Source organism: Capra hircus, chromosome 5 (genome assembly GCF_001704415.2).
Source record: "Capra hircus breed San Clemente chromosome 5, ASM170441v1, whole genome shotgun sequence".
Lineage (NCBI taxonomy): Eukaryota > Metazoa > Chordata > Mammalia > Artiodactyla > Bovidae > Capra > Capra hircus.
The window spans coordinates 79,029,579-79,037,883 of record NC_030812.1 but is presented as its reverse complement, the minus strand read 5'-3'; positions in this window follow the sequence as shown (position 1 = coordinate 79,037,883).

The window sequence follows — 8,305 nt, the reverse complement described above, 5'->3', positions numbered from 1 at the left end:
AATTACAAGAAAAAAACTAAAGAAAGACACAAATATGGAAACAAAACAACATACCACCAAAAAGAGAGAGAGAGAGAGAGATGACTTGAAAAGATGAAAAAAAAAATTTTTTTTCAGTTAGACTCATCAAGAAAAAAAGAAAAGGTCCAAATAAATAAAATAATAAATTTAAGAGTAAACGTTATAACCAATATAATAGAGATACAATCATAATTTGCATAGTTATGTGCCAACAAACAGGACAACCTAGATGAAATGGATAAATTCCTAAAATACACAGTCTTTCAAGACAGAATCAGGAAAAAAAAGTAGAAAACCTGAACAGATCACTTACTAGCATTGAAATTAAACTTCCCAAAACAAAATTCCAGGATCAGATGTTTTCACATGGAAATTCTAACAAACATTTAAAAAGAGTTAATACCTATCTTTCTCATAAGTGAAAGTGAAGTCACTCAGTCGTGTCTGACTCTTTGCAATCCCATGGACTATAGTCTACCAGGCTTCTCTGTCCATGAGATTTTCCAGGCAAGAGTACTGGAGTGGGTGGCCATTTCCTTCTTCAGGGGATCTTCCTGACCCAGGGATTGAACCCAGGTCTCCTGCATTGCAGGCAGATGCTTTACCCCCCAATCTTTCTCATAACTATTTGAAAAAACTGAAGAGGAGGTAATACCAATCCTACGAGACCAGTATTACCTGTATAACAAAACCAGAAAAAGATACTATAAGAAAAGAAAATTATAGGTCAATATCACTGATGAACATAGATGCAAAACTATTTAATAAAATATTAGCAAACTGAACTCAACAATACATAAAAGGAATTATACAACATGATCAAGTGGAATTTATTCCTAAGGTACAAGGCTGGTTTAATATCCACAAACCCATCAATGTTATATACCACATTATCAAAGCAAAGAGTAAAAATCAAATTATCATTTCAATAGATGCAAAAAAGCATTTGACAAAATTCAACAACCATTCATGATTAAAACTTTCAAAAAAGTTGGTATAGAGGGAACAAAACTCAAAGTAATAAAGGCATTTTGTGACAAACCTACAGCTAATGCTGTACTCAATGATGAAAAGTTAAAAGTTATTCCTCTAAGATAAGACACAAGACAGGGATGTCCATTCTTATCGCTTCAATTTAACATAGAGTTAGTATTCCTAGGTAGAGCAATTAGATAAGTAAATAAATAGCATCCAGATTAGAAGGGGAAAAGTCAAACTACCACTATGTATAGACAACATGATACTATATAGAAAAAAACCCTAAATTTTCCACCAAAAACTACTAGAACTAATAAATGAGTTCAGTGAAGTCATAGGATAAAAAATCAACTTACAAAATTCTGTTGTATGACTATACAATAATGATGAAACATCACAAATAAAAATTCTTAAAAATCCCTTTTAAAATTGAATCAAAAAGAATAAAATATTGAGGAATAAATATAATCAAAGAGGTGAAAGATCTGTACTCTGCAACTTGTGAAGTGTTGATGAAGGAAGTTGAATAAAATAAAATAAATGGAAAGATTACCTGTGTTCAAAAATTAGAATTAATATTGTTAAAATGTCCATTCTATCCAAAGAAATCTGATGCAATCCCTATAAAATACCCATGACATTTCTCATAAAACTAGAAAAAATAATCTTAAGTTTGTATGGAACCGCAAAAACCCCAAATAGCCATAAAAATATTGGTGGGGGGGGGGGGCAAAGGGAAGCAAAAAGTATCATACTTCCTAACTTAAGACTACATTGCAAAAGTATAGTAATCAAAGCAGTATGGTACAGACACAAAAACAGACATATGGATCAATGGATCAATGTAACAGAATAGAGAATCCAGAAAATAAACCAAGACATATATGATCCATTAACCTATGCTAGAATATACAATAGGCAAAAGGCAGGCTCTTAAGAGTAATGTTGGGAAAACTGAATAGCATCCTGTAAACAAATGAAACTAGAACATCTTCTCACAGCATTTTAAAAACAAACTCAAAGATTTAGGTATGAGGCCTGAAACTGTAAAACTCCCAAAATTAAATCTAGGTAGTATGATCTTTAATACTGAGTCTTAAGAATATTGTTTTGTATCTGTACCCTCAGGCAAGAAACAAAAGCAAAAATAAACAAATGGGACTTAATAAATCTTAAAAATATTTTGTGTGGAGAAGGGAACCAACAACAAAATGAAAAACCAACTTTCTGAACAGGAAAAGATATTTGCAAACATTATGTCTGAATAAGGAGTTAATATCCAAAATATACAAAGAATTCTCATAACTCAAAATCAGACAAAACAAAATAAAAACAAGCAACTTTTTATTAAATTAAAAAGTGGGCAGAGGAGCTGAATAAGCATTTTCCAAAGAAACATACAGATGGCCAATAGACAAAGGAAAAGATACTCAACATGACTAATCATTAGCAGAATGAAAATCAAAACCACAAAATATCACTGGACATCTGTTAGGATGGTTGTTATCAAAAAGTCAAATGATAACAACTGTTGTGAAAGTTGTAGAGAAAATGGAATCCTTTTGTACTATTGGTAGAAATATAAATTGCCACAGTCACTATAGAAAACAGTATGGAGTTGTCTCAAGAAGTTAAAAATAGGACTAGCATATGATTTAGCAATTCTGTTCCTGGATATATATCTGAAAATAATAAAACCACTATCTTAAAGACATATCTTCACCCCTATGTTCAGTGTAGCACTATTCACAGTAGCCAAGATATGGGCAACGACATATGTGTAAGCTGACAGATGAAAAGTAAAAGAAAATGAGGTATATGTGTATAATGGAATATGACTCAGCCTTGGAAATTCTGTTTTTTGTCACAACATGAATGAACTTAGGGAGAAGGTAATGGCAACCCACTCCAGTACTCTTGCCTGGAAACTCCCATGGACAGAAGAGCCTGGGAGGCTGCAATCCCTGGGATCACTAAGAGTTGGACACGACTGAGCGACTTCACTTTCACTTTTCACTTTCATGCATTGGAGAGGGAAATGGCAACCCTCTCCAGTGTTTTTGCCTGGAGAATCCCAGGGACGGGGGAGCCAGGTGGGCTGCCGTCTATGGGGTCGCACAGAGTAAGACACGACTGAAGCAACTTGGCAGCAGCAGCAGCAGAATGAACCTAGACACCATTTTGAAGTGAAATAAGGCAAACACAGAAAAACAAGAACTCCTATGATATCACATTTATGTGGAATAAAAGAAAGTCAAAGTTATAGACACAGGAGAATGATTGTTGCCAGGGGCCAGAGGGTGTGGGACACACAGAGACTAGTCAAGGGGTATGAACTTTCCATTGTAAGATGTATAAAGCCTTAGAATATAATGTATAACGTGGTGACTCTGGTTTATAATACTCTATTATATAACTGAAATTTGCTAAGAGAATAAAATTGAAGTATTCCCATCCAAAAAAAGGTGAATATGTGGTGATAAATGTGTTAATTAACTCAATGGTAGGAATCCTTTCACAATGTATATGTATATTAAATCATCACATTGTACACTTTGTATTAACATTTTACTTGTCGATAATATCTCAGTAAAACTGTGGTGGGGGGGAGGGGAGAGCACATTTACTTCTCACAATGATCCCCTTAGGTAAATACAGCTATGGATTTTCTCTGAGTGAAAGAACCTGAAGCTTAAAGGATATTAAGCAGTTTGCCTGAGATCAGTAGCCAGTGGCAGAGGGGGGATTAGAAACAAGGTCTAATTTCAAAGCTCATGCCCTTAATCATTACAGAATTTGTAAACATTTCCATATGGTCCACATTACAACATTGAAAGTTCATGTATATACGGATTTTTGTTTTAAAGTTAAAAGATATGATAATGAACAACAACAACAAAATGCATGATTTTCTCTAGTCTTAAACTTTACATGTCCCTTTCATGGTTCAGCATTAGTTCAGTCTGATGCCTAAAATTCTCTTCTATCCTGCCTAGCTCCCTCTAACTTGGTGAGAAGAAGTAGAGTATCTATGTATATACAAATTTATCTTTTAACCAAACACAGAAATGATAGAAGCAGAATTAAAGGTTCTGACTTCACCACCACAAACTCCAGGAGCTCAGTGAACTAAAGCTTGGAATTATATATGGTCACTAAATATGTGTGCCTAGCTAGTCTTAGTCCTGACCTGTGGACCAAGGTGATATCTACAAATCTTATTTAATATTTTCTCACATAAACATCTCAGAATCCTTAAGGATGACATTGTAAAATATCTAGACACCAAAACTCTTTATTTAGGCTGTGGCAGTGAATAAAATGTCACATGGAAATCTGGGCAATTCCTAGATATGTATTTAAAATTTTTAAAAATATAGTTTCTTTAAATTAATGGAGTTTATCTTTTTAGATGATTTAGATGATTTGAAGAAAAAATTGAGCAAAAAATAAGAGCTTGCATTTACTTCTCATCTCCCTCTAACTCAGAACTGACTTTATTTGTAACAACTTGCACTAGAGTAGTACATTTGTTACAACTGATGAGCCGATATTGATACAAGCACACTTTGTTTTACTGTGCTTTGCTCTACTATGCTTTGCATATACTGTTTTTATACTGAAAGTGAAAGTCGCTCAGTGATGTCCAGCTCTTTGTGACCCCATGGACTGCAGCCTACCAGCCTCCTCTGTCCATGGAATTCTCCAGGCCAGAATACAAGCTGTTCCCTTCTCCAGGGGATCTTCCCAACTCAAGGATGAAAGCCAGGTCTCCCGCATTACAGGCAGAATATTTACCATCTGAGCCTCCAGGGAAGGTTTATGACAACCCTGCTTTAAGCAAGTTTGTTGATGTCATTTTCCTATCAGCATTGTCTCACTTTGTGTCTCTGTGCCACATTTTGGTAATTCTCATCAGTTCAGGTCAGTTCAGTCGCTCAGTCATGTCCGACTCTTTGCAATCCCATGAATCGCAGCACGCCTGGCCTCCCTGTCCATCACCAACACCCAGAGTTCACTCAGATTCATGTCTATCGAGTCAGTGATGCCATCCAGCCATCTCATGCTCTGTCGTCCCCTTCTCCTCCTGCCCCCAGTCCCTCGCAGCATCAGAGTCTTTTCCAATGAGTCAACGCTTTGCATGAGGTGGCCAAAGTACTAGAATTCCAAATTTTTTAGTTATTATTTCTTGTCACAATTGTCTGAAAACAGTGATCTTTTATGTTACTATTGCAACTGTTTGTGGAGGCCATAAATTGCATCTGCATGAGACAGTGCACTTAATCAATAAAAGCTGTATGTGTTCGATTGCTCCATTGACCAAGCATTCTCTGTCCTTCTCCCTCTCCTCGGGCCCCCTTATTCCCTGAGACACAACAATATTGAAATTAGGCCAGTTAACAACCCTGCAATGACCTCTAGACGTTAAAGTGAAAGAAAGAATCACATGTGTCTCTCTCACTTTAAATCAAATGCTAGAAATGATTAAGCTCAGTGAGGAAGGCATGTCAAAAACCAAGACAGACCAAAACCTAGGTCTCTTGCACAAAACAGTTAGCCAACTTATAAATGCAAAAGGATATTTCTTAAAGGAGATAAAACATGCTACTCTGGCAAACACAAATGATAAGAAACAGCCTTACTGCTGATATGCAGAAAGTTGTAGTGGTCTGTATAGACGATTGGACAAACTACCCCATTCCCTTAAGCCAAAGCCTGACCCAGAGCATGGTCCTACCTCTATTTAATTCTACAAAGACTGAGAGAGGTGAAGAAGCTGCCAAAGAAAAGTTGGAAGCTAGGAGAGTTTGATTCATAAGGCTTTAAAAAGAAAATATCTCCATTAACACAAAAGTGCAAGATGAAACAGCACCTGCTGATGTAGAAGCTACAGCATTATCCATAAGATCTATTTAGATAATTACTGAAAGTGACTACATTAAATGACAAATTTTCAGTGTAGGTGAAACAACCTTCTATTGCAAGAAAATGCCATCTAGGACTTTCATAGTAGAGAGGAGAAATCAGTGCCTGGCTTCAAAGCTTTGAAGGACAAACTGACTATCTTGTTAGAGGCTAAAGTGGTTGGTGACTTTAAGTTCAAACCAGTGCTCATTTACCATTCTGAAAATACTAGGGCACTTTACAGTTATGCTAAATCTACCTGCTTGTGCTCTATAAAGGGAGCCTCAAAACCTGGATGACAGCACATCTATTTGCAACAAGGATTATTGAAGATTTTAAAGCCACTGTTGAGACCCACTACTTGGGAAAAAAGATTCTTTTCAAAATAGTTCTGGTCAACGACAGTGCACCTGGTCACATGAGAACTCTGATGGAGATGTAAAATGCGATTCATGCCATTTTCATGCCTGCTAATGCAACATCTATTCTGAAGCTCATAGATCAAGGAATAGTTTTGGCTTTCAAGTCTTATTCTTTAAGGAATACGTTTCATAAAGCTAAACCTGGAGTAGACAGTTATTCCTCTAAAGGGTCCTTCTGTAACAGATTTACCATGATTTATGATCATGATTTATGATTTACCACTTGTGATTTATAGTAAGAGTCAAAATATCAACATCCACAGGAGTTTAGAAGAAACTGATTCCAAACTTCATGGACAACTTTGAAGAATTTCATGACTTCATTGGAGGAAGTCACTGTAGATATGATGAAAATATTGAAAGAACTAGAATTAGAAGAGGTACCTAAAGTGTGACTGAATTACTTCAATCTCATGATAAAACTTTAATTGATGAGGGGTGGCCTCTTATGAATGATCAAAGAAAGTGGTTTCTTGAGATGGGATCTACTCCTGGTAAAGACACTGTGAAGATTGTTGAAATGACCACAAAGAATTGAGACTATCACATAAACTGAGTTAATAAAGCAGAGGTAGGGTTTGGGAGGCTTGTCTCCAAATTTGGAAGAAGTTCTAGTGTGGGTAAAATGCTATCAAATAGCATTGCAAGCTACAGAGAAATCATTTGTGAGAGGAATAAATGTGGAAAATTTCACTGTTCTCTAATTTTGAAAAGACCCCACCAACTACCCTGCTTTTGCCATCCGTCACCCTGATCCATCAGCAGCCATCATCATTGAGCTAAAACCTTCTATCAGCAAAAATATTGATTTACTAAAGGTTCAGATGATGGTTAGTATTTTTTAGCAATAAAGTACTTCTAATTAAGGTGTGCACATTGGCTTTGTTTCTTGATGTTTTACACATAATGCTATTGCACACTTAATAGACTATGGTATACTGTAGACACAACTTTTTAGATAAACTGGAAAACCAAAAAATTTGTGTGACACTTTTTTTTCAATTTGCTTTATTGTGGTGGTCCAGAACAGAATCCACAAAATCTCTGCAGTACGCCTATACATTATTATTAACTAAAGCTCACAGTTTACATTGGGTTTCACTCTTGGTGTTGTGCATTCTGTGGGTTTGACAAATGTATAAGGGCATGTATCCACCATTATAGCCTCCTAGAATTTCACTGCCCAGAGTACCCTCTGTGCTCTGATGACCCTATAATGACCCTCTGTGCTCCACCTAGTCAAACCTCCTTCTCCCTTTATCCTCTGACAACCATTGAACTCTTCCTTGCCTCCAGTGATTTGCCTTTGCTGGAATGCCATGTAGTTGGCGTTAGATAGTTTGGAAACTTCAGATTGGCTTCTTTTTCTTTATACCTTTTTATGACTTGATAGCACATTTCTTTTTAGAACTAAATAATATTCTGCTGTATGTTTATAGCAGTTTGTGTATATATTCACCTATTGAAGGACACCTTAATTGTACTAGTTTTGGTAGTTGTGAATGAAGCTGCTATAAACATCCTTAGGCAGCTTTTTGTGTGAGTAACTTGCCTGAGGTCACATAGTGGTGGGCCAGACCCGGCCACCTGGTTCCAGAGCCCATGTCCTACAGAGTCTCCCTGCAATGTTTTCTTAGGAGTATAACAAAACTGAAACTCAGTGATTATTTCATAAGGCCTCCAGATGATTCCAGATCTCCAATTGGTTTCTTGATTTCAGACTTGATCCTCTCAAAATTATCCCACATATAGCTACCACTGTAGTTTAACAAAAATGAAACTTACTCAAGTTATTTTCTGCCTCAAAACTTCATCCTCCTGTAGAAGAGCTAGGCCCCTTAGCACAACATCCAAGAGACTTTATGTGAGCACGTCTCTGCTTCATAACTTCTGTACGCCTTCCCACATTGGCATTGCAGCTACAGGTAACAGTCTATGGTTTCTTACACACACTCCATAATCTCTAATTAGTTTCTGAA